This window comes from Gopherus evgoodei, chromosome 18, assembly GCF_007399415.2.
Source record: "Gopherus evgoodei ecotype Sinaloan lineage chromosome 18, rGopEvg1_v1.p, whole genome shotgun sequence".
Lineage (NCBI taxonomy): Eukaryota > Metazoa > Chordata > Testudines > Testudinidae > Gopherus > Gopherus evgoodei.
This window is the reverse complement of record NC_044339.1, coordinates 11,394,173-11,421,771: the sequence shown is the minus strand read 5'-3', so window position 1 is coordinate 11,421,771 and position 27,599 is coordinate 11,394,173.

The window sequence follows — 27,599 nt, the reverse complement described above, 5'->3', positions numbered from 1 at the left end:
CAGCCATTTAGGACAGGAAGTGAAGGAGAACTCCATACCCAGCTGAAACTGCAGGGGACTTTTTGGTCAGCAGAACCCGTCACTCATTTGGAAGTTGGTCCAGACACACACATTAGGGCTGTTACTCTTGAGGCAGAGAGCCATGGATCTTAATGAAAACAAATTGACAAGTCCACAGTTTTATATGCCGTTCCAAAGACAGGTGCTCCATAGCACAGTGCCCCTTCCCACTGTGGAGGCAGAGGTTCAGCACTGACTCCCTGGGGAAAGCGAAGCACCTACACTTCTTCCAGTGTTGATAGGAATGAATGTGTGCATGGTGGACTGGTGGGGAGATGAATAGGTGGATGAATGGGCAGTAATTCAGCAACTGGTTGGTAGGGTGGATTGGCAGATGGACGGGTCAGTGATGAAGAGCCAGATGAACATGATGGGTGGGTTGGTAAATGGAGGAAAGACCCACACAGAAATGTATTTCAGATCCTGGAGGTTGTTTCCATTGAATGTCTGAAGCTTCAAACCCCATGGAAAGGGGGAGCTAGGAGGAGATCCAGCCCCTCCCCAGATTAGCTAACCTGTGCTGCCAAACTCCCCACAGCCCATGGACATCCACAGGGTGCATGCAGTGTCAGCTGTTCTCCAACACGCGGAGTTAAAAGGTCTACGAAGAGTCATAGACAGTAAACAGGGCCCAGGAACGACAGCAGCAGGCCTCTCCCACCTCCTCTACCCCTGTGCCTTTTTCACACTCTCCCGTACCCTCTCCTCCAGAGGGGTGGAAACATGACTGAATTCCTAGGTCTGACACAGCCAGGGGAGGATCAACAGCGGGACACGTCCTCTTTTTTTCAACACAGTAGGCAAGAGACTTCTTTCAATACAGGAGTGAAAGACTCAATCCAGACTCCTCCTATTAGCATCCTAGTATCGCCAAACCTCACCCCTTCTTCCCCAGTGCTGGGCACTATACAAACCGAGCAGTCCCTTCCAAAGAGCTGTCCCAGGCTATTGCAGAAACCCATGCTTTTAACTATGCCAAAGTCACTCCCAGCAACACAAGGGCTAATTCCCAGCAAAACTCAGCTCTCAGAGAGCCGTTTGATTCACCCACTGAGATTCCTGCCTGTTCCCCAGTTTCTCCAACAGGCACAAAAAGGCCAAGGGTCTTGACTGAACCGTACACAGTGAGTCAGCAGCCCAGACAGCAGCAAAACCCAGGGCTTTGTGTTACTGCTTCTTGGCCTGTTGCAAACATCCATTAAATATGCAGTCTGTCCCCTGTCAGGAGGTTTGTGTCCCACCCTTGCAGGAGACAAGACTCAATGACTCAGTGGGTCTTTCCCATCTCTGACCAGGCCATTCAGCCCTGCAATCATCCCTGGTTTTGAGCAAACTGACAGGCAGTGAACCTGCTGGAAGAAGCCAACTGGGTGGAACACCATTCTCCATAATAGACAGATCCTGTCTTCTTCTCTCAACCGTCCCCTGCCCCCTCATCATCCCCCACCCTCCAGAGACACACTGAATTGCCAGTGCTGTCACTGGTGCCAGTATGCCATGACCACATACCAGTCTCGGAATTCTAAATGCTGCCCTTCCCCTCTCCCTTTGGGCTGTAGTAGGCTGAGCGCACTCTGGGTGGCACACGAGTGTTATTTGTACTTCACCACCACAGGCAAGTCCTTGGGCTGTGGGCAGGGGATCTGTGCAGGCTCCAACCACAGCAAAAAGTCAACTGCTGTGGCTGGTTTGCACGGGACAGGGAAATCCTCCCTGACCCCATCCCGCACAGACCTGAAAATCTCCCTAGGTGAGACCTGTTAAGAGCAGATATAAAGCGGTGCCAGAGGACACTAGACTAGTAAGATATACACAGCAAAAGAGCTCTCCTGGAACAAGAGCCCACCGTGCTCACCATGAATGCAGGCTCCAGCTTAGTCTGAAAGTGCCAGGCTGCAGCCGGACTGAATCCGTGGTGTGGCCCATTAGCCTGTTTTGGATCCTGGTGTTTTGTGAATTAAAGGCTTTCTGTTCTTGCACATCTGCACTTAACTCTGCTTACTAGGAGGCTGATCCAAAGCCCACTGAAGTCAGTGGGAATCTTCCTCCTTGCTTCAAGGGGCGTGGATGAGGTCCTAAGGGATCTCCCTGTCGTGCAGGCCTGGCAGAAGCCTGAGGAGAGAAAATGAGACTAACAGGAGCTCCAGGCTCCTGCCAGCACAAGGCGGGTTTAAAATGCCAAGTCCAGGCCACTCTCGTTCTCCCCATCGACCTTCCAGCTCCCACGGTGTCTGACTGAACAGAAGCAGCATCTCTAAAACCAATGCTGATGAGGTCGTGCCAGGGAAGGAGCCAGCATCCAGGAGCAGCTTGGGGACACCTGATCCACAAAGCGGCCCTTTTTCACCATGGAGAGGAGATACTGGAAATGCTGCAATAGAATATATAATCCCGCCAGCACTCTGGAGGTAGGAAAAACATAGTGCTCCTCTCCAAAGACCTCGCAGAGCCAGAGAGAACCACAGGCTCTGTGTCCCGCAGCCTGTATAAAGCATCCCCATAACTACAGCCTGTTTCCTCCTTACCATCAGGAAGACACAATAGATTGCTCCTTGTGTACAGACCTGTTCTGCATGCCTTCACCCGTTGTCCCAGTGACTCCAGGTGGTTCAGGGGATGCAGTTTGTACGACCTACGCAGAATCGGCCCCATTTCAAACAAACTGTATTTACATCTCTGCAGTCATTCCTTCCCCTCTCCATTGAATCAGTAAATATCACTGCACCTCTCCCTCCATCTCCATCTCACACTCCCATCTTCACAACTCCTTCCAGCTCTGGCATTCTCTCCCTTGCTGTTTACTCACCAACCTACCCCACGCCTTCCTCTCTTACAACCTGGAGTGCCGGTGCGGGTCCATAATGCGGTCATTGCCCATACAAAGATGCTCTAATACTAAGTTTACACACCTTAACCACCATAGCTATGCCAACAAAAGCCCTAGGGTAGACACAGTTATATAAGCAAAAAATAGCTCTTCCCGGTATGGCTTATTTCATTCAGGGAACCGGTATAAACTATATTGGCAAAAGCATGCTTTGCTGGTATATACTGCATCTCCACTAGGATACAGGCAAGCTCCTTCTAGTGTAGACAAGACCTAAGACAGACTCTTCAGCAGAGAGCGCTAGGGTATATGGGGTGTGGTTTATTATGTCCATTGGCTTAGACTGTAAACTGCTCAGAATCAGGGCTATGTTCTTTGTGTCTTGTACATGTTGGGGCCTTACAGATACAAATGATCAGCAATATAAATCCATGCCAGAAAGTATTTAATTTGAAAGGAAGGACGATCTGGTGATTAAAGCAATGGAGTGGAACTCAGGAGATGTGGGTTCAATTTGCCACAGACACCCTGGGTGATCTTGGGCAAGTCATTGCATCTTTCTGTGCCTCAGTTTCCCCTCTGTAAAATGGGGATAATAATGCTCCCTTTCTCTGTCTGGTCTAGCTCAAATGTGAGCTCCTCAGGGCAAGGACTGCTTCTTACAACGTGTTCATATTGCACATGGCACAATGGGTCCCTGACCTTGTTGGGGCCTGTATATTGTGATATAAAGAACAATTATAGCAGAGACTATCCAATAGAAATGAAGCATGTGTAAAGCTTAGGGCTGGTAAAAAATGCCAATGATTTTTAAAGAGAAATTAAAAAATAATTTTCCTATGAAATTTTTTCAGTTTTTTAAGCAATCAAAACAAAACACAAGAATTTCAGCCAAAATGAAAATGTTCCATGAAAAAAGGTTGAATAAAAAAAGGTCTTTATAAAGAAATGTTACTACTCTCTTCCCCCTCCCTCTCTCTATAGAAAATCTACCTCCTTTTTGGTTTGCACCATTTTTTTTCTCATTTATAAGGGCCCTGTGCATGAGTTTGATGACACAGGGGAGGTGTGTCTGGGAAACGTCTTGATCACCCTCACAGATTTGAACCCAAGTATTTAACGTGGTCCAAATTCCATCTAGGGCTCTGCAGGTCACAGGTGCCTTCCCATTGCAATGAGGCAATTGGTGTTTATTTTTAGCAAGTGAACATTACCAAACACTTCTGCCATTGGGGACAGAGATGGGTTTGAACAGTGAGTCCTGAGTGTGTTTCTTGCATTCCTCTTGGGGCTGATGCACATATCCTTTGGTGCACATGTTGGTTTGTATATGGCCGTGTGTTTGCCTGTGAAGAGGCAGAAATGTTTTCACTGTGGCCATGAACCTCAGTGTTTGTAGGTGGACTTCATTATCGTTGTGAGTAAGTTGGTTTCACTATGTCAGAGGGTTTTTTTAATGCATTCTGCTATGCTTAGGAGCATGCCTCCTTGTATCTGGAAATGAGTGGGTTTCACTTTATGAAGGAGTTTCGCAACTATACACATGTATTTCACTAGTACATGAGTGTGTTTCACTAAGCCTATATGTTCCACTAACTTTGGGTACCACTATGTTTAAGAACAAGCAAGTTTGACACTATTAGTGGGTTTCACGATGTTTGTGTATGGGCAGGTACATTAGTTTTAAGCATGTTTCACTATGTTTGTAAGTACACTTCACTTTGTACATGTGTTCACCTTGTTTGGGCTTGCTGTTTTTCTTCTTTGTGTAAGATTTGGTGGGTACATTATTTCTTTGTGTGTTTCACTATATAGGATACTTGTGCATATGTCTCTTTATATTTGTGTTTCTCTCTGTGTGTTTCTCTCTACTTGTGTTGCAATGGTTGTGTGAGCATGTTTTACTGTAAGTATTTATATTTGTTCTGGGTCCGGTGTCTTTTTCCTGTGTGTTTCATTGGGTGTGTGTTTTTCTCTAGCTATTTTGTTTCTCTTCCCCCTTTGTACGTTGTGAATGATTCTCTGGCTTTATGCATGTGTATATATTTCCCTGTTTTGATTGTATGGGTTTTTGGGGGAGGAGGTGGGGAAGGAACTGCTTGCCATGTTGCTTTGTTATTTATCTTTGGATGTTTTCCCTATGTTTGCATAAACTGGATGCAGACTACAATTTGGTGATGAATTTTATGAATACTAATCTTAGGCTACCCTTGACCCTGAGGTCAGCTAAAGATCAAAACCAAACCATTTAATATTTTCCTTTTGCAGATCAATAGAAGCATAAATTCACTCTCAATGACAACTATAATTTCAAACAGATCTATAGGAAGCATGTGTGCATTTCCAGGATGAGCCACTCATGCACCAGTTGGGGAGCACAGAAAGAAGAGTTTCTCAGCTTTTTCTTTTTCACCACTGACTCTCTTTTGCCTTTTTTTTTTTTATTGCTCTGAAATGCTATTTTCAGCAGCTGCTGTCATATAAATATCTCTTGTTTTTCTTCTCCTCTTTCCCTCCTGGTGAAAAGGGCAGGGGACCTATTGAAAATTCTGCTTTATCTCTTTCAGGAGAGTTCAAGTGCGGGTCGAACAATCGATTCCTCCTCCTTTTCTTTTTTAAGTTTCCTGTCGTTCTTTTGCCCAGATCAGCACTGAAGGAAAATAGGAAGGGCAGTGTTGTGCATGTGTAGCTATATACTCAGAGAATGTGTATGTCTCTTTGTGTGTGTGTATACACACACACACACACACGTCTCCATGAGAATGTGTACCAAACAATGAAATATTTTTTCAGCAAAACTATCTCAAAGAGAGAAAAAAGCTGGAAAAGTTTGGAAGTGCTGTTTGGTTCTAAACTGGAATATTAACCCTTTCAAAATTTCTCCTCTAAGAATTGCACAGGCTTTCAAGACAATGCTGTAAGATCTTAGACAGTTCCTAAATTTTTTCATGTGTGGGGGAGGGAAGGGTTATTTTGCAAGTAGTACTGTGTCACACAAAAATTCAGCTGGTCTGCTGATAATCTGCAAATCTTTAAAGCTGCATTTAGTCTAGAAAAGGTATTTTCAAACATTTTCACCAAATAAAAAAAAAAATTTTTTTAAAGGCAAAACAAATGAAACCATTAATCTGCCTGGATTTTCCACCTCATAGAACAATCTATTAGGAATGACTGAAATAAAGTGGAATATGGTTTCGGGCCCCCCCCCCAAATCTCTTTCCGCAAATTTCTTGTTTATGGAGAAACACTGAAAACAGGAGTAAGTCCCACCACCCCCTCAGCAAAAAAAGGCACCATAAGCGGGGGGGGGGAGGGGGGGAGGAGGGGAAAAAGAGGCGGGAGTTGCTTTGTGTAGGAAATAAAGACCGTAAAGTGAGGACTTTTATTGCTGGCAATCAGAGTATTGCTGCTGGCAGTGGCTAAAGGTGGAAAGCAAAGATGATTTAATTTATAGAAAGGACAAAGATGTCATGTAGCAGATTTAATCATTGAAAAGAAAAAATATTTAAAAACTCCAGTTAACATCATAATTTACATTTTGGGATAATAAAGAGGGGTGGAATAAAGAAATAACTGGAAAATACTGAAAGGGTGAACAAAAATGGAGGAAGATAAATAGATTTGCCTGTAAAACTAATAAATTTAAAAACAAAACCAGAAAGCAAAACACAGCTCCTTGAAAGTGCTGGTAAAATGGACCATCGATTTTGGAATTCATCTGCATTTTGTATTTTAATAATGCTTACTCTCTCTCTCTCTCTCTCCCTCTCTCTCTTTTGCAAAATATAAAAGCTGATCTGATAAATATTAATTTGAACCATCATAATGTATTTGAAAATTCCAGCTAAAATGTCACCACATGGAACATTAATGTAATATTTCAAGGCCCTGAGAGCAATACTCATATTGATTGCATTTATTTCACTCTAGGGAGGAGAAATAATTCTTCAGTGTGGGACACATCTGGTAGCCAAAGATGCAAAAGGCTAAGGGTAGAAATGCAAAATTATATGGAAAAAATTTTTTTTAATAAATAAATTAAAAAAAACCCTAAACCCAAAACAAACCAAAAAGTCCAAGTGAAATTGACAAATGCAGCCCTTTGAATCTTAAACTTGGGTTGCTACAATTTTTTTTTTAAATCTCACCTCTCTTTGCATTTTTAGTTTTTAGTAAACAAGAAAAAACTACCCCCCGCTCAAAATTTAACCATGCTTTTACTAATCTTATAGTAGGAAAAACAGCAGTCTCATCAACACTATAAAGGAAGAATGTGTGACTGGATTTGCTTATTGGAAACACAAAAGCAAGACTGGGACGACAGCAAAGCAGATAGTCTGCAAAACTTTGACAGAGGTTTCCATAGAAGGGGCTCTCTTTTGGGGAGCCTTCTCTAAGACTCAGGGTCCGAACTTTGCAAGGGCGGAAGCCCGGACATGTGAGACATAGGGGCTACTTTCCTGCGATTCTGCAGGAAAATAGGAGCACAGAGACTCACTGCCTGTCTGGAGTCCCATAAAACAGATCTTTTCCTTGTCATTAAGAATATTGATGTTCATTAGGCCCGGGCGTCAACGAGTCTTTGTGCAAATGAAACGAAATCTGAGTCAAATTGTGACCCTGAGTCCAACACATAACCGCAGACCTGCTGGGATCTGGGGATTCGGTCTCCCCCAGCACACAGAGAGCCCATCCCTTTCCTGAGACAAAAATCTACCTAAATAAAGTAATTTGTTCTAAGTGACAGTTCGAGGAATGACAAAAAAATTGTGCTCCATAGAGATGGGAATTTTAATACAGATGAAGCAGAATAGAGTGACTTTGGGGTGGTCTCTCAAGATAGAAGCTTCCCCACAAGGAGTGATCTCTCATTCCCCTCTATCCCAGATTCTGGAATAGCCATCAGCTCTTCTGGAGGTAAAATTATTTTTGCTATGAGGTTTTGTCTTTGGTGGGGGCCTGAGGTTGATTTTCCTGCTGTACAAATACCAGGCTAATAAAGGAAGCTTGAGCCCAGTAATTCATGGCAAGCCAGTTTGACGGAGCCCTTTTAGTGTGACGGGTGTTTTTCAGAGCTAATGTCTTGCTGATATTAACGGCCGTGCACATGGAATGAAATCTGCAATGTAAAAACCAACGGCTTGCTAAAAATTTCCAGGATCGCACATCTCGCTGTCCCATTCATTTCCTTGACCTTTTGCAGGGGGCGGGGGAGGAGAAGGAGGTGCTGGAGCATGGCACTTTCCAAGACATGAACACGCTGCAGCCGAACTGGCTCCCCCAGCCTTGGATGCCGAGACCTTGAGCTGAGGACCTGCTCCCTCCACACCTGCAGTTCATAAAAATAAATAAAGAGAAACGAACTCCGGCAGTGGGCAGGCTTGCCCTAGCAGTGCCTGTACAGGGACTGGTGAGCAGCTCCCAAAAGGAGCCTGCTCTAACATGAACATGCAGATCACTGGGGGATCTTACTTTGGATCAACACAACGGCCAGTTTGATCACCGTATCCCAGCAGATTCCATGCACAGCAGTTTCTCAGAGGGGGTAGTGTGGCCTAGCAGTAAAAGCAAAAAATAAATCAAGAAGACTCCCGGATTATATTCCTGGCTCTGCCACTGACTCGCTGTGTGACCTCGGACAAATCCTTTCTCCCCAAACCTAAGTTTCTCGCAATTGTAAAAAAAAAAAAAAAAAAAAAAAAAAAAAAGTGTAAGAAAACCCTCCCACACAAGGAGGAGAGAGGGTGTTTGTGGCTTGCTTAGTGCTTAGAAAGCACTTTGAGATCTTTAGCTAGAAAGCACTTCACAAGAGCCAAGTATTGTAATTAAACCTTGTATAACCAGGCTTTGCAGAAGCGTCGTGTGTAGGCAGCAGTGGCTCCTGTACCTGCAGCATGATGTAGTGTGGCTGCTGCTGGATTCTGGTGCTCTACAAAGCACAGGGGTGCTGGTGGGGCCGGGGGAGAGGGATACAGCTCGGATGTGGCAAGACGACAATTTGGTCTAATAACTGTACTGAGCTAGCTGAGTCTGGGGAACGACAAATCCTTCCTTTGTGCTTGTCTCATTATTCAGTCCTTAAATGGTTAAACACCCTCTGTGTTCACTTAAACTGTCACTTTGCAGAGCTGCCAAAATATTTTGATGGCTTGTACCAGATCTCCTTGGCAGATTGTTCTTTCAGATGAATGAGACACTTTGGACTGCCGAGCAATGAATAATACATAACCAAGGCGCCCCCTACTGGACATCAGGGTCCTTAGACAAGTTACAAACCTCTGCAAAGTTGCAAATAGAAAATACTTTAGCCACTGCTGAACAAGAGTCCCCAAAGGACGTTGCTCCCTATATATCCATATCCTACTGCCTCTATTCCAGAAAGAACTGGGGATAGATTTCCCCCACCTGACGGCAGATCTGCCTAAATGATTAGGGGGCTGGAGCACATGACTTATGAAGAGAGACTGAGGGAACTGGGATTGCTTAGTCTTCGGAAGAGAAGAATGAGGGGGGATTTGATAGCTGCTTTCAACTACCTGAAAGGGGGTTCCAAAGAGGATGGATCTAGACTGTTCTCAGTGGCACCAGATGATAGAACAGAGAGTAGTGGTCTCAAGTTGCAGGGGGGGAGGTTTAGGTTGGATATTAGGAAAAACTTTCACTCGGAGAGTGGTGAAGCACTGGAATGGGTTACTTAGGGAGGTGGTGGAATCTCCTTCCTTAGAGGTTTTTAAGGTCAGACTTGACAAAGCCCTGGCTGGGATGATTTAGTTGGGAATTGGTCCTGCTTTGAGCAGGGGGTTGGACTAGATGACCTCCTGAGGTCCCTTCCAACCCTGATATTCTATGATTCTATGCCTAGGTGACAGAGAATCAGTCACAGTTAAAGGTAGATTATCGGTAAATGTTGGTAAACATCAATTTCACCGTACACCCTCAAACAAATTTCCATCCATAGCAATCACAGTGTACGGACAGGCAAAGAAAGAAAATGCTACTTGGGAACTTAAGAGTTTGATTTAAGGATATTGACTTTGTATATTTTGACATGTGATGTTGACAATTTCAGTTTTAATGGTTATAAAGCTTTAACTTTTTAAATTTCAGCATCTACTGGCATTAAATAATTATCTTCTGAACCCCCACCCCATTGTTTGAGCAGCTTATAATTTCTTGCAACTGGGAAAATATAAACTGATAAAAATCTGAAAAATTTTAAAACAACTGATAAATTCAATTTTTTAAAAATTGAATTCTGCCAAGCCTACTTAAAGGACTTTGGACAAACTGTACTTGCCAGTTGTACATCCTTGGTGGCAGCTGAAAGGATCCAATTGGGGCATTACAGTATGAGGTGTTTGTTGAGAAATGGTCACATTTGTTAAAAGCCAAGGACCAGGTGATACCTATGGGTTCAGAGCGGGTCTGAACATAGTCCAGGACTTCTGAAGCCCTAAGTTCCTTGGAGATTTGATTCCAAGTTGAAAGCTTCAGGAAATGTCCTTTTGGTTGAAACTGAAATAGGATCTGGGATGGGCTTAGTTCAGATCACCAAAGTCAACCCAGCAGGGGCATGGGGCAGGCAACACCAGGGTTCTGGTCCGGCAGATTAGAAAGGTAGTTTCCCATGTGCCAACTCTGGATCCCAATGTGAATTTGGGATGCCCCCTCAAAGCTTGGGGTGCTCAGAGCGGGAGTGCTGGCTCAGGCCCATCCCTGCAGCACGCCCAGGGGGTTTCATGGCTATGTTCAAGGGCACTTAGGAGATCAGATTATTTAGAAATGGAGGAGGCTCATTAGATGCTCGAGTTCCCTTCGGGGAGGGGATGCTGGAACATTTCACAGGGGAGCATAGCAGGCTGGGCAAAGCCAGGAGAGCCCCAAGCCTCGGGGAGGTGTTAATATCTTTGTTCTGGCTTGTGCTGTATGGCAGAAGAGGATATGTAAAGAATATCCCACCCCTTGAAGGGCTAAAAACACACAACCAGGTTTCCCCCAGCCAAAACCCACAGGTCTAGAGAGTGATTCACTTCAGCCCCAGCCCTTTCTCTGAAGATGCCCTCATCCCCACAGGAGTCTCACTGCCAGACTCAGCCCCCAGAGAGCATCCTGAGTGGGAGACCCCATAGCCAGCCTAAGCCTGCTACCCATCAAACTATGTTCTCAGGGAAGTGAACTGTGTTGCTGCCTCTGGAGAGGTAGGGGAGAAAGAGAGATTAACCCCTTCCCAGCCAATCTCTGGGCTCTAAACACCCCATCACAAAACCCAAGTGCTTCTGGAAAATTTCTTTTGGGGTAATGCTCCAGGAAGCAATGGAGGATTCCAGCCAGGGTTGTCTGAGGTATGTAATGGCCAGGCACCTGGCTGTGTAATGGTAGTGAGATACATGCAGAGTTCTGAGTGCCCTCTAGTGGTAGCTCTAGTTATAGTTCTGCCTAACTATCCTTGTCGGCAAGCCCTTGGAGTTAGAGGATGTCTTCCATAAAATGATAGTCAGTTATTGCTGGTGGATCCGCAGGTGGGAAATGAGACTGATTTGGGATCCACATATCTTATCAAAATTAGGGCAGACATTTCCCAAGGGAAGGAGCAGGTCTGGATTGTTGAGTCAGGATGCATGTTCTTTCCTCCTTTCCCATATCTCTGATTCCTGTTGTCTCCATTGGATCTCGAACTATGGGGATCCTTGCCACAAGGTGCTTTTCCATTTTGGTCGGTCGAGGGCCTGGGTTTCCTGTGAGTTTATGTCAATATTGCACTTCTTTGTGCTGGTTTCAAAGGTGTTTTTGAAGCGCTTTTTTTGCCCACCCCTTATCCGTGAGCCATGACTCAGTAGTGAGAACATGACCTGCTTTGGAAGTTGATTTTCTGGCATTCGGAGAACATGACCTAGTACAGAAGACGCCTTGGATCTTTACAGGAAGCTAGTGTGTTGGTGCTCTAGCAGGTGGAAATAAAGCCAGCAGATTGCTTCATCCCATGCTCAGTAGCTGGGAGTGTGACTTCTGGAACCAGTGCATGGTGTGTCAGATTCATGCCATACTCAATAGCTGGGAGTGTGAATCCAGGTACTAGTGGATTAGTGAGAGGCTCTTATCCCTACCTGGGGCTGGCAGTGTGAATCGTGGCATTAGCATGCGGGCGGGTGGATCACACTGCTGGGAGAGCCGTGCACTGGCATCAGATTCCTACTGCCTCCCTGGCACAGATGCTGGATCCCTGCCACATTTCACAAAGTAATGAGCTGCTCAGCTGAGGATGCCACATTTCAGGGCCGGAGCAAAGAAGGGGGAAGCAGAAATTCCCTGACTCCAAACTCAGGCAGCAATCCTGGTGTCTGCTGGGGCTTTGAACTCTTCACAGAGCTGGGCTGCAGCCCAGACAAAGCAAGGGGATGCCTTGTGCCCTGGGAGGCAGCAACCTTTATTCTCCATTCTGGTTTCACTCTGGGCCAGCACGATACTCCTTGTGTCCTTCAGCTGGACACAAGGGGAAGGAAACTCAGCCACTGCTAGACTCCCACTCCTCTGGCTGTGTTACCAGAAGGATGAAGAACAAGTCTCCCTTCCCCAGGCATTCCGGATGCAGCCAAGCATGATGCTTCCTGTTGGAGCCAGTGTGGAAAACTCGCAAGCCAGTTCTGTCCCCAGCTCTTGGCAGGTTGGGATCTCCCCTTGCTTGAGGACTTGCAGAGCACAAAGCTGGCCCTGATCCCTTCTGCCTAGGGTTACACCTGTGTCATCATTGACACAGCTGCAAGGGCAGAGTGGAGCTCCCAGAGCACAGTTGCGCTCTTTAGAGTCAGAGGCGAGAATAGGCCTGAAACCACGTCCTTGGGCTGTGCCTTCATGAGTCAGGCTCCATGCCCATTCTGGTCCATATCATATTGCCCACTGAAGTGCCCCTGACCCCCTTTCATCTGTCTCCTGCAACATCCACTCTAGTCATTTACATGGAGCTCCATTTCAAGTAGTGGGGGCAGAGCCAATCCCTGGCTACTGACTTCAGCCAACAACCCCCCATAAGACTTCCAAGGAATGTGTGCCACTTGGTCTCTCCTCTTCATGACACCAGCGCCCAAGTCTGATCTGACTGGCAGCCTCAGCTTAGGGAGCCAGGACTGGAAGGGCAGGGCAGGAAGGAGGTGGCGTGCTGCAGCAGGGTGTCTCTAGGAATTCGTATGATGCTTGCCAGCCTCTGGCATGTGTCAGGCCCATGCTCCACGTGACGCACACTAACAACCATGGCCCTGTGTGGGGGACTGCTGTTTCTCTCTTGGGATTGTGCATGCCTCAGGGATGGGCCTTAAATGCAGAGACCAGGATCCCGACTCCTCCCAGGCCCAGGGCATTTCACTTAGAGATCACTTTGTCTTCCTTTTGCTATACTGCTGGTGGGGCTGAAAGAACAAGCTATTGTCTTGGCAAGACATTTCAGTACCTGGACAGTGGAATTCCACAGGGAGCCAGGCACTGGTACAATCTGGACCCCATAGTTGGCTCCTGGAGGCCAAGGAAGCCCAGGAGAAGTGGAAGGACAAATACAGTGGGATTCGGTTTTCTGCAGCATCTGCGCATGCAACACTCTGGCATTCACACCAAAGGGGGCAAGGGAACCATGTGTGAGCATAACCAGCCAAGAGCATTGCTCATACCTCTTAGCCGAAGCAAAGGCCCAGTGGGCACAGCACAGTATCCAAGGGCCACAAGTCAGCCCTATATATACATATACAGCTCTCTATATATACAGCCCTAGGGCCAGGCACCTGCAGCCTCTTCCTTAGAAGGACCTGCATTATTTGACAATGCTGTCTTTGGCGCTTTGCCACCTAGATGGGGTTCATTTGTTGCACACCGGACAGCTCACCTTTCAGAACTTAAGCAAGGCGGCCTGACTGCTTAAAGGCCCAGTCCCGCTAAGGCCCAATAGGCGTTCACTGCCTAGCACGGTCCCAGAAGCAGTGTCACTAAAAGATTCTAACACAGCTGCCCTCCCTGTATGGGTGTGTCAGCCCCGGAGCCTGTGCATGTGCTGCTGTCATCAAGGCAGCCAAACCCCAGAACGTACCATGCTGGCCGACACCTTGGAGATTACACCATGGCTTTTTATTTACCCCAGATGATCCCAATGCATATTCCACTTCCTGATGCTGCAGAGCTCCATTCCTACCTGCCTCGATGAACTCATCACTTCCTACACCCTGCACCCGCCCAAGCTCACTCCTCTCCTTTGTCTCCTTCCCCCACTCCTGTTTCCAGGTGGGCTCTTACACCACAAACAGGATCATTATCTATATTCTCCTTGTACCCTTCTGCCCTCCTTCAGCTCTCCTCTGGAAACTCCAGCTGTCCTGGGAGGCCTGCGTACATGCCACTGCACCAACTGCTACCTGTGCTACTAGCACTTCATTGTGAGCTTCTCTAGGGCTCTACGATCTCCAGACTTCTCCTGAAGCCAATGGGACTTTGAGGAACACAAGGAACGCACAGCCAGACCCTTGGATTCTCAGCTCTTTGCATCAGACACACCATTTGATGTGCATTTTCACTACTGCAGCATGCTCTGTAGCCCTGACTGTTAATCATCTAGCTGGCAGCATGGTTATGCAGAGGCCGCATGGCTGAATAAACGGAGAGGGTCTCTGTCCCAAGGAGCTCACAGAGATAACACAAGACAAACGCAGCAGCATGTAGGGCATAGGAAAGGGAGAGAGATGACACCACAAGAGAGCACGGAGGATCTCAGGAGACATGTGTTGTCTATGTGACTTGGCTTCATACATTACTTGTTTGATATTTAAAAAAAATACCTAGTGTGAGAGCAGACAGAGGTGGAGCAGGGAGGCAGTGGTGCAGTGCACAACAGAGACAAATGGCTCAGTGCAGATGGGTGATGCATTGTGAACAATCCAGAGTGACGCACGAGAGATCAGTGTTGCAGCAGAAAGCAGCAATGCAGAGGAGTAGAAAAGAAGAGCGGATTGGTGGAGATCAATAATCCAGCATTGGCCAGCAAAGAAACAGTAATGAGAGAGCAGTGATGCAGGCCAGAGTAGTAGGGGAGCAGTGATGCAATGTAGAATAGTAGAGGAGCAGGGAGCAATGATGGGAGCAGTAATGCAGTGCAGAGCAGTAGGGGAGTGGGGAGCAGTGATGCAGCGCAGGGAAAAGTGAGCAGGAGCAGGGAGCAATGATGCAGTGCACAGCAGTAGGGGAGGGGGGAGCCGTGATGCAGTGCAGAGCCCTATGGGAGCCACTGCTGAAAAAAATGAGTTTTGATATGGCCCCGAAGGAGAAGTATTGCTCGCTGGGCGCACAGCAAGACGGAGGCTGTTCCAGGATTCAGGGTGGCATGAAGAAAGGCACAGGTGGGAGCAGAGCCAAGGAGAGGAGCAGTCAGAGCGCAGAGAGTGAGAGGGTCAGAGAGACGGAGCCGTCCCGGAGGCTGGGCTGAGCTATGTACTCAGCCAGTACTGCACAGCTCACCAATGAGGAAGAGCCTCGTGCGGACATGCTCCCTGGCTCTCTGGCATATGTCCCATCCCATCGGAGAATGTGCAAAGCATTGCCTGTGGGCACAGGGCTCACTTTGGCCACGTCCTGACTCAGAACTGGGCCTGGTGTTGCTGTCGTGTTGTCAGCAAACGTTCCAAAACTAACAAAGGGTTTGGGCAAGGCCAACGTGACTCAGTGCAGGGAGCTACATGCTGGGCTCAAACAGAGCTCAGGAGGCTGAGCAGCCGGGCCAGCACAGGAACAAGGGGAGAGGGGGTCATCACATGCACTGGTTATCCCCCTTCAGCCTGGCCCCTGGTGTCATCCTTTATAGTAGTGCAAAGTGCTTCCTGGAATGAGTGGAAGGTTCTGAGTTGGTCACATTTCACACAGAGGAGCAGGGAGTGAATCAAGCCTCACAAACAGCCCCATCATCTACTATTATTCCCATTTGCCAATGGTGAAACTGAGGCAAGGAGCTTTGCCCAAAGACAGGTAGTGGCAGAGCTGAAATTAGAATCTAGGAGTCCTAGGGCCTTGTGTAATGAGTGGAGAAACATGGCCCCTTGCGCCTAGTCCATAGCTCAAGCACAAGAGCTTCTGCGAGCGCTGAGGATATGGAGAACAGCCAAGAGATCTCCTCCTCTTATTGATAACCTCCTGCCTTCTCTGGAGGAGAGCTGCCCCTCCACTGAAATGTTCACTTGGCATGTCCAATCCATGCTACAGATGCCTCTTCCCTTCAGGTGCTGGGTGCCATGAGTTTGAGTGTTCCGTGGCCTTGGCTCTCGCCTTGCGCGGCCGCATGGGGCCAGAGCTCTGTCCACTAACAAAAAATCACCTCGCCCACGCTCTGCAGAGGAGCCACAGCGATGCGCAGGGACGTCACACAGGCCCTGGGAGAGCCGCTGCCTTTACCGGAAGCTCAGTTCCTGAGGGGCCCTTTGCTCTTCCCTCTCATCCTCTCCTGAGCCAGGTGTCCAGGTGACAGCCTCCACCACATTAATGCTTACAGGCTTGGGGGTGCTGAACCAGCCAGGAAGGCTCCATTCAGCTTGTGTTCCTCTGAGAGCAATTCGCTGCACGGGCTCTGCACGGGCAGACTCGAGAGCCAGCTTCGTTCTGCTCTTCGTATCCGAGTTTTACAGGTGGAGAGGCTGGGGCACAAAGGGGTGATATGATCAAGGTTTCTCAGCTGTCACAGAGTCACAAGCACTGATCTATGCCCCAGTTCATCACCAGTCTCCAGGCAGTGAGCTGTGCCTGGCCCCAAGGACCCGCACAGTTTCTGTGGCCTCTAAAACTTCGAGACTCGGACTTTGGCACCAGCGTTCCCTGTCTCTCTTCGTGGTTCCCTTCAGCAAATCTAGCCCAGCCAGACTCCTGCAGGAAGTTAAACCATAGTCTATCCTCGTCAAACCAGCAACATTACGAGCCAGCCAAGCTGTGATGGACTCCGTCTCCGTTTCCCTCTCTTGTCCTTTTGGTCCCCCAGATCAGGGCTACTGCTAGAATCCTTCCCGGGGCAGGCCTTCTCTCCTTCACCTGCCTCCTTTTCCCTCTTTGCTCTCCAGCTCAGTTCACGTCTTGCCCAGTGGGTTTCCTGCTGTTGGGTGTGGATTGTTCAGTTGTTGGTGCGTCTCTTTATCTTGCCAGATCCTCTGCTGATTTGGGTCCATTTCAGCCTGTTCTTTAATGGGCCAGATAGTTTGATGACACATACCTATCTATGTCTTTGAGGGCAGAACAAGAGCACGCCCTACCCCACTCCAGGTAGCCATGCAAGGTGTAGGAGGAAATCAAGACCCACACAGGAATCATACAAATATTACTCCCCAAAAATCCCATTTTACCACATCAGCAACTCAGCAGCCTGCCTCAGAACGGAAGCCAGGGCATCTGATGCCCCAATTCCATAAAGGACACTGCCTGCTGTGATGGAGCAGGGCAGGTGAGGCCAGGGCAAGGGCAAATCCCACTCTCCCTTTGCCGTGAAAAGATCTAACATTGTTCAGTGCAGATGAACCCCGGATGCCCAGGCCCTGATTCAGCAAAGCATTCAAGCACGTGCTTACCTTTAGGCAGCTGCTCAAGCGCTTTGCTGACTGGGGGGGACCTCTGTTAAAAGCAGCCAATTGGTCCAAAGCAGAGAGTATGTTCCTCTCTCAGCAGCCTTCAGGTTGGATTGGCACCCTTGCCCCAAGCTGCAAGACAGATCTGTATTTAAACTGGGACACATAGCTGCGCTTAGCCTCTGGGAACCTCACAGTAGTTTATCTCCTGCTGTGTCAGACCTTTGCTTAATGCGTCCATTCTTCTCCGCTCAGCCCGCGGTGACATCGCTTTGCCGTCGTCCCTGCTGGGTCTGCCTTGAGAAGAGCTGCCTTTTTGGCTGGAGCCATCCGATGATGCACTCAGACCCTTTTTCTCTCTAGGGCAAACCTTCCCTAGGATGGCAGAGCCACTCAGCTTGCTGGAGGCCTCGGCCTGTGGTGATATGTCAGGCGAGCATTTCAAAGGGGAAACCTTTTTAACAACACAGAGCACATGTACTGCACGTTCCATTGTTGCCATAGCATCCGCAAGCCCTACTCCCACTGAGGCCCCAGCACCCCAGCTGGGTCACACTCCAATGCCCTGCCTCAAGTTAAACTGAATCTTAGTCTTCTCCCCAGATTTCAATGGGATAGCCTATGGAGTGCTGCTTGGCAGGAATGAGGCTGGCAGAATCAGACCCCTCATAAGAGAAAGTCCCTGCTCCTGGGTCTTGTCTGCCCTACAGGAATCGCCCCTTGGCTGACAGCAGGTGGGGGCAGCAGAACTGGTGCAGAACAAGGGTTAGCTACAAGTACAGAGAAGGGCAAACCGTGCTCAGCGCTACTAAAAGCCTGCGCTCAGTGGCAACTGTGATTCCTTTTAGCACAGACTTGGCTTGAAATGCCGAGGACCCCTCAAAGGAAGGGAGAGCAGAAAGCTTCACGCAAGCAAGGCAGAGTGCTTGACAAAGGGTAAATGTTATTATCCCCTTTATATAGATGGGGAAACTGAGGCACAAAAAAGGGGGTGTAGAGCTTGTCTATGTGGCATGTTAAAGTGAGGCCAGTCAGGGTCTAAATCTATAGCATGCTAAATGACCATGTGGGCCCAGCCACTGAACACTAATGTTTTACACGAGAGTCTGCCACAGAACTTTTACTGCACAGCAGCAGGGTGCACACAGTGAGTGTGCAGCAGGCTACAGCAGTGGTTCTCAAACTTTTGTACTGGTGATCTCTTTCACATAGCAAGCCTCTCAGTGTGACCCTCCCCCTTATAACTTAAAAACACTTTTAAATATATTTACCATTATAAATGCTGGAGGCAAAGCAGGGTTTGGGATAGAGGCTGACAGCTTGTGACCCCCCATGTAATAACCTTGTGACCCCCTGAGGGGTCCCAACCCCCAGTTTGAGAACCCCTGCTATAGATTCACCCCTTGGCTTGCCACATGCTGGCTCGCTATGTAGACAAGCCCCAAATGACTCATGCAAGGCCATACTGCAGCAAGTGGCAGAGTTGAATTTAGAACCCAGGTCTCCTGACCCTTGGCCCTTTACCCTCTCCACTACACCACATAGTTCACATCCCACTGCTCCGCTGCACCCCTTTCCCATCCCCACCTCCACTCCCACCCACACATGAACAGTGCAAAAGCAGCCAACTACAATATAACTAGCAAACTTTTCACAGGGAGTATAGTAAGCCAGGGGAACAGATTATGAACGGACATGGTGAATTCTCTGCCACTTGGGAGTTTTTAAATCCGGAGCTGATGTCTTTCTAAAAGACAGACTCTAGTCCACACAAGCTACCAAGCTGGATGCAGCAACATCTGGGTGCGATTCAACTCCCGGGATGCACTGAAGATCAGAACTGACTATAATGGTCCCTTCTGGCTTTAAAAAAAGTAAATAAATCTAGGGATCTGTCCAAACATTTCAAAGAATTTTCTCCCTTGGTCTCCTGCTCTTCTGGGCCCCAAGACACCAGGTTCTATTTACATCTCTGTCATTGCCTCATTATAGCCAAGTCACTCAACTTCCTCTACCATGGCTATAATAAAACTAATACAATAAGCCCACAAACGACATATATATATTGTGCGGTGTAGTGGGGATGGAGGTTTTTTAAGTATATAAATGTGCGTGGTATAAACCAAACACCAACAGATAGAAAGGAGCAAGAGGATTTTCATCCCAAAAGATATTCTCTAACCTGCCTCCACGACCAAAACATATAAAGCAGTTGAAAGCAGTTGAGGATGATGACAACAGCAGGGCAAGACAGACCCAGAGCTGCCTCTCAGACAGTTGGCAGCCCAAGGTAACTGACCATCTTGAATCTAACACTATAAGAAGTGAGGGTGAATGAAGCCATCACTGAGTGTCTGCCACTGACTGAGAACAAAGGCTGAGGGCTGAAAAAGCCACTTCATTCATAACTCAAGATGGGGTGGGCCACCAGGTTCAGAACTGGAATGGAGAGTGAGAGTTTGGCCCCATCTCAGAGAAAAGAGACCGAACCATGAGGTTCAGTCATCTACTTCACTGTTTGTTTAACAGCTGAGTGCTTCACAACTGACTCAGATTTGCCTGGGGAGGTCCTCCATGGACTTCAGGAGTTTGCTCCTCTTCTGATGGACCCTATAAGAAATGAGATAGATCTGGAGCCAAGCTTCTCCAAAGGGATTCAGACTTGGGGTTGTGATTTGGTTCCCTCCCCACCCCTAACTCTAGTGCTGCCAGAATACCCAGGGGATGGTCTACAAACATGCAGTCAGGGCTCCAGTCCTGCCAGCTGATCTGTGAGAGAGGCTCCCTCCAGCTGTGCGGAGCACCAGAAACACACCTGCCTGAGGATCTGCTGTCATAGTGAAGACTGCAGGATCAGGGCCTTCATTTGAAATTGAACTTCTACACACCCTGGAACTGACTGCACACCCCTTCCTCATTCAGGGGAGTGTGGACTCCCCATGCAAGAGACCCCATCAATTCTGGGACGACTTTACTTGCATGAGTTAATGTGGCAGAATCCAGCCCTCTGCACTTCTGCTCTGGAAGTGACCAACTGCATAACTGTCCTGCAGTCCCTGACCAGGACCAGCACTGCCCCTCATTCATTGGTTAAAGGGGTATTTGGGGAATGAGTTTCACCCTCAATTCTCTATGGGCATCACATCTCCAGCTCACCTCATTTACTCAGCTAGAGCATGTTTTATTAATCTCGAGTCTCACCAAGGCTCTTTACTTCTATTAATTTATTAATATTGCTAATTAAATATCATATTCGCAAATGTAAATTTCCTAATACTGTCCCTTCCATTTCCAAATTAGAAAAAAAAAAAAAGAAACTGCTGCTTGTTCTGTCAGTCAATTGAAACAAATTCAATCTGCTCATAGGTGCAGAGTTCGGAATTCAACGGGGGGCTGCCGGGAGTCTGCTTTTGTGCAAATAAACTGCCCAGTTGTTCTAACAAAAGGGGTAACATTTGACCTGCAAAGTGGAACATAATGGGGTACACTGTGGTGGGTACAAGGAGAATACACTAGGTGCCACATGGAGATAAGGTTTGGGGTGCCCAGGGAGGGAGACAAACTAATAATTTTTGGATACCTGGGGGCAATATAAGGGAAAGAATAATTGGGGGGGTTACACACTGGGGGTCATGGTGAGGAATAACTTTGGAGTGCAGAGCGAGTGGTACAGGCGGAGTGCTTAGAGGTGCACAACAAGCAGCTCAAGGGCAATAAACTGAAGTGCACAGAGGCAGGGGTAAGAGAAGGAATAATTTGCAGGGCTCCACAGGGAAGGTGCTTTCCCAGGATGCAGTGATGTTTGACGCGTGGGGAGGAGAACAGGCCCTCTGCAAAGATACCACAGCCAGAGAACAGCAAGATCCCAGGATTGGAGCTGTACTTTGGATACCACCCTCCCACCACTTTCATTCATTTATTTGTTTAATTTTGGAAGACAGGAGCGGCTGGGGCAAATGGGCTGGTATTGCATTAAGAAAAGTTTTAAAAATACATTATATTGTTTTTTATTATTAATGGTAATGATCTGAGTCTGCTCATTATCTTTTCTTTTGTAAGGAACGCTGTAATCTGATGATGCCATGCAATGTGAAATGGATAATGCAGCAGTACCACTGGATTTTGTTTATTTATTAAAACAAAAGCAATAGAAAAAGAGGGATGGATAGATAGATGTGGAGATAGAAAGAGAGATCTCAGGAAAATCAAACAACAGTAATAATACTTTGTTGCTCTTATAAATGGTTTGATTTGTCACTACTGAGTCAATGGGAGTTTTGACATTGATTCAATGGGTGCAAAGTTTACCCCAATAGCACCTGGGACTTGGAGATCTCACAGGCCTTTTCTCAGATGGCTATTATCCTCATTCTACAGCTGGAGGCACTGAGAGGCACAGATGTAAAGGACCCAATCCTGGAGTCCTTATTCCATTTTTACTAAGACAAAACTGCTCGAAAAATGCAGAGACAACTCCAGCCCAGGATAGGAAAAAGACAGACAGCCTCATCCCCAGCTCAGGAGAAAACTGCACAGGGACAGGAGAAGGGTCTAGCCAGTCCCCTTCTGGCACATGACCCCTTCCTATCACAGGCCAGGAGGAACTCTGGAGTTTAAACCGGAACAGAGATGCTGCACCAAATGAAGAGCATCACTTTTCAGTCTCTACCAGCATGGGAACTCTGGGGTGATGGAGGAACATGCATCCAGATCTGTACTCGCTGGGATAAAATGCAGAGGGAGGTGAGCTTCCAATGTGAGCACCTGCAGCAAATCACAACAGCTGCAGCAACCCTCCTTGGTGTGGTTATGTGCGTATGTAAGGGGGTAGAGGGTGAATGCCCCTAGATGAGGTGGGGTTTTAATTTTAACAGAGAAAGGGTCTGTTGGGGGGTGGAGGGGGAGAGAGAAGGAACTTACACAAATATAAACACACCACAAAAAGCCTCCTCAAACTCCCGGAAAGAGGAGACAAAGCAAAAAGTGTTGGTTGAACTGGAAGGAACTGGTTCCCCCCTGGTCTCCAGCTGTTAATGATCTCGGTTGACGTGAGCATCATTTCCTCTGCATTCTGCCGTGTCTAATTGAGTGGGCCTGCGAAGGGGAGAGCACGCGGCTGTTCCCAGCTTCCCAGTCAGCAGTTACTGACAGCCTAATCTTGGCTCAAGAAATGTTGCCGAGGTATTGGCTTCTGAAGCCATGTTATCTCCCTGGCTCGAGCAAGGCGAGCGCTCGCCCTTCCGTGCAAATATAATAGGAGAGGACATCACCTTAATTCCACCTCCATTAGACCTCCGAGAGTAGACTGCGACCCCTTTCACCTCATCAATATTCAAAAGCTTAACAAAAAAAGGCTATAACCGGGGAAGTCAGAAATAATGTAATGCAGTATTGATTATTTTATGGTACAATTAGGTGTAATTACATCTCTCAAATTTTATTTTAATGTTACTTTCTACTACTTTTAGCCTTTTAAAATTGTCCAAAACATCTCCCTTTAATGGAACGAACATGCCTTCAATTTAAATGTGAAACACTCTTTTTCTGCTAAAGTGTGACCTCAATATATTTGAAAACATAAATTACTGCTATGTATAAACCATAAAAAATGAATGATGAATTTAATTCTGGTGAAGCGTGAGGGACTGGGAATGCAAGGGGGAGGAATGCTGCTTATCCAGAGGAGAAGGGACAGTCTGGGGGGGTGGGGTGAGGGGAGGCGACCTTCTCTAACATTGCAATGGGACAGGACACTCGAAGGACTTGTCTGACTTACAAAGGAGGTAGTGAGAGAGTAATGCATTCTAGGGGCCAGGTCCTCTGCTGCCGTCAGTTGGCACTGATCTGCTCACAGCTAGGGAGTTATGCTGATTCATGCCAGCTGGGGAGCTGGCCCTGTGTGATTATTTAGCCCTTGGTGCCCTCAAGCTCTGTAGCAGGAGCAGAGAGACAGACACCATGCTAGAGAACTAGACACTGACCTTCTACTGCTACCACCACATCTCAGGCCTCTCGAGAAACTGGAGGAGACAGAACTCAACAGGGGGCAATTGACCCCTGCTTTAAGGCCTCTTTGCAAAGCCAGAGCCCTGGTGTAAACAAGAATCAGGCCCAGGGAATTGAGCTTAATTCTACAAACTCTTCCTCCAACAAACCCCATCTTAACTTGCAGGCATTGGCTCGCCTACTATTATTACTAGCTATTTGTATGACCAAAGCACCTGGAAGCCCAAGCCATGGAACAGAACTCTGCTGTTGAAGAAGCAAGAGAGAAGTTGTAGTGGCGCCGTTCAGCCCCAGTAGAGAGCCTACTAGAATGGGACCCTGACCTGGCTTGTCCTTAGGTATTAATGTTAATAAATAATAATATCCTACCACTGCTTCATCAATGGATACAAGCAAGGATGCCATCTCCCCCTGCAATCAGCCTGAGATGCAGACTCCGTGGTGAAATTTAATGTAATCCTGGTCTTCTCCAATGGTCCACATGTCTGGGATCTCTCTCCTTGTGTGAGAGCGGGGAGTTCAGATGCCATGTTCCATCTGAGGCCGCAAACAATAGACCTCCCCATAAGACATGGAGATGGTGGAGGATATGCTCTCACCCCATAAGTCTACAGGATCATACATGCGTAGGCCAGAGAAAAGGAGCCTGAAGCTAAGAATCAGTGTCACAGATAATGGACATGGAGCCCCTCTGGGCCCTGTGCAAAGAACAGACCATGGAACGAAAATAATTTTTGCATTAAATATTTTTTAAAATTGAATAATTGTGAGCTTGGGTTCCCTGCATCACTGTGGGCAGAGACAGACAGAGGGGTGTGTACAGGTATAGATAAAGGAAAAGAATCTGAAACAGAGTGGCTGGAGTATCTTAGCCTCCCTGCTAACGTATTCCACATATTCGTTGCAAACGGGAGACTCTAAACAATATGGGTACCAAATACCTAGGGAGGGTTATTCTCCTCTGCCTCTCTCCACTATGTATTCCTGAAGACATCAACCACCACAGACCCTCCCTCAACAGGAATGTCAAAGAAGTCTACAGAGGGTAGCGGTGGGCGTTATTTAGCAAGCTGTCTTGAAATACACAAACTTGACTGAACGCTTATTGATTTGGGATGTCAAAGAGGGCATACCCCATAAGCGGGAGGTCTAAGGAGCGCTGGAATTTCTCTGTGACAATTAGATGGGTTTGCCCTATGTGTGGACTTTCAGGACCAGTGCAGTACGTGGAACATCAGAAAGGGACCAGTGCTTTGGTAAAAGGAGAAGATTCACCCTCGGCCCAGAAGTTAATACAGAGCATGAAGACAACTGCAGGCAGCAGCCTTCAATGTCATGCCAACATCCCAGGAGAAACCTGTGTTTTGGAGGAAACTTGGAAAAAGTGGCAGAGAATTTGCTCATCACTAGGAACAATATGTCACCTGGGGAAATGCTGCAGAGCTGCAGGATTTATTCAGCAGTCTTTAGAGAAGGGCGTTAAGAGTACCAGTAAAGACGAACTTGTCCATGCATTAAATGGTCTTGCTCTTTTACTGGGTATCGCTTCTCTGAATAAAACTGTCTCTTGGTAGCCACAGTCAGCTAGGAGAACCTGCCTGCTGCAAGTAAAAGCATCTTACATGAGGACTCACCTTCCATGTCCTACTGTATCTGCAAGTAGCTTCCATCGGGGAAAGGGCTTTATGCATTGCTTCCCCCTGGCTCTCTGCACCTAGCAGATGTCCATCCTCTGGCAGCTTTTGCTGTTTAATAGACTTTTAATGAGAACCCTGTCCAATGAGCTTACTCAGACAGCTCGATTTTGTTTAGTAACCCAAGAGATGAGACCTTGCACCTCAGCCTGACACACTTTGTTTCCCTGTAGGTCCTGTTAGTTTGTTCCTCTATTTCTCTATCTCTGCTGGTTCCTTTTTATACTGCTCAGCCTTCATTTCAAGGTTCAGATACAAACCGGTTTTTGCCTGCTGACTTCCATGGACTTCTGAAGGAGATGCCACTGCAGTTTGCATGCAGGATCTGGAAGAATATTTAAGTCATAGGGGGGTGTCTGCCATCAGCTTTCCTTCTACTGGCTGTCATCGTTCCTAGAGAATGACTTTGTCCCTTCCTGACCAGCCAGGAGTGGCAGTTGTCTTCCTGATCTTGGCTGTGCCCTGGAACTCTGCCTACCAGCTGCCACAGCACTTCAGCTCAAAAGGGGGTCTTAGAAATGGCCACAACAGGTACTGATCAGCCCCTCATTTGACAGCACCATGTGAGTTAGTGGGAAATCAAGTTAATTCAGAGGAAGAGAATCTGAGGCCTTGCCAATAATCAAAAGCTTACACCAAAATGCATCCAGTTCCACTGGTGCAAAACAGACTCTTCTAAACAGATTGAGCTGAATGCAGTAGTTGAACTCACAACGCTAACCCAGTTTAAGGTACACTGGGATTAAGGTTAAGTGCATCTATAGTAGGGGATGCACAGCACAACTGGACCAGCCTCAATCACACCAGGGAAAGTTCTCTGTCACAGACAAGGACTCAGACAAGTGATGTTAGTCATCTGAATCAGAAGAGCACTAAAGTTGGTCTGGATTGTCCTTTATAAACCTATGCCCTGTGATGCCTGTGTTGCTGCTATCACAATGGATCTTCCCCCCTTTGCATTTGTTCAAATTGTTTTACTCTGAATCAAAGTTTGATTGACAAGCCAGTCATTGCCCAGCATCACTCTTCTCGGCCTTTTTGGAAGATCGGTACCAAGCTGTCTTGGTTCTAGGCCACAGGGATAGAACCAACATCAAGGACCTGCTCGTTTAAGCTACAAATTTTCAAAAATATCCACCAACAGTTCCGTACGTTCAGCATCTCAGGATGCTTATCAACTGGACCTGCTGATCAGAGCAAGGAAGGAGGCTGTGGCATCCTAGAAGACTCCATAGTTAAGTCTGGGCAAATGACTATTCTTCTGAAAAAGCAGCTTCCTTAGCTTCATGTGGGACTGTCTCAAAGATCTGAGGCTGCTTTGAACACTGGAAGCCATGCTGTAAATGGAGAAAGGAAAGGGAAGCCAACTAGTAAACAGAGAATCAGTTACAGGGCAGGTAAACAGAGCTAATGGTGGCCCAGGAAGAGCTGCTTTCATAGAATATCTAGTCCAACCCCCTGCTCAAAGCAGGACCAATCCCCAGACAGATTTTTGCCCCAGATCCCTAAATGGCCCCCTCAAGGATTGAGCTCACAACCCTGGGTTTAGCAGGCCAATGCTCAGACCACCGAGCTATCCCTCCCCCCCTTTGGAGGAAGGTGCAAGAGTGCAAGAGACCACAGGGAATTCAGTTATGAGATAACCTGTCCACAAGGAAAGTTTCCTCCCAATAGCTAGAGACTGACTAACAGAGAGATAATATGCTTCCTTCAGATCTAACCCCTCGTGCTACTATATTCCTATACAAACCAATTTCTTTGTGTGCTGAATTGAAGGAACTCAGGGTCACACACCTCAGGTTCCCTGGTACTCTCATGTTCCCAGATCAGTTGCTCCCTGTTGGTAAAAAAAGGGGCCTAAGATGCCTTTTGCTTTAGCTCCCTTGCCTCCGCTTCCTTGGCACTTCCCTTACACTGGCTTGGTTACTGATTGGGCTGCTGTTGGTCCTCAGCCTCCAGCTGCTTTATCATCCTGCAACTTGCCTTGTCTTGACTGAACGGCTCCTTGTGTGTCTGCTCTTATCTTCTTCACTCTGCCTCCAAGATCATCTCATTCCATTAGATCTCACTTTTGAACATTTCCCCCCCTTCCCTAACACATGGAACAACAGTGTCCTACTACAGCCCTCAACTCCAGTCAATACAAACACACATGCAGGGGCTCAGCTTTTCAAGTAACCCTAAGAGAGTTAGGCACCAAATCCCATCGACTTTCAATGAGAGATGAACACCTGACTCCTTTGAAAATTCTGCCCTGTAGAGAGAACCCTAGTGGCTGCTAGCATGCGCTGGATTTTACCTCTCTTTCCAGATGAGCAATTTATTCATAAGACCAAGGTGAGGAAATCCACCCCTCCCTGGCCTAAATCAAGTTTTCACATCAATTAGGCAAATTGACATCAGATTTAACATTGTTTTCAATTATGCCTGCGAAAATGCTGTTAA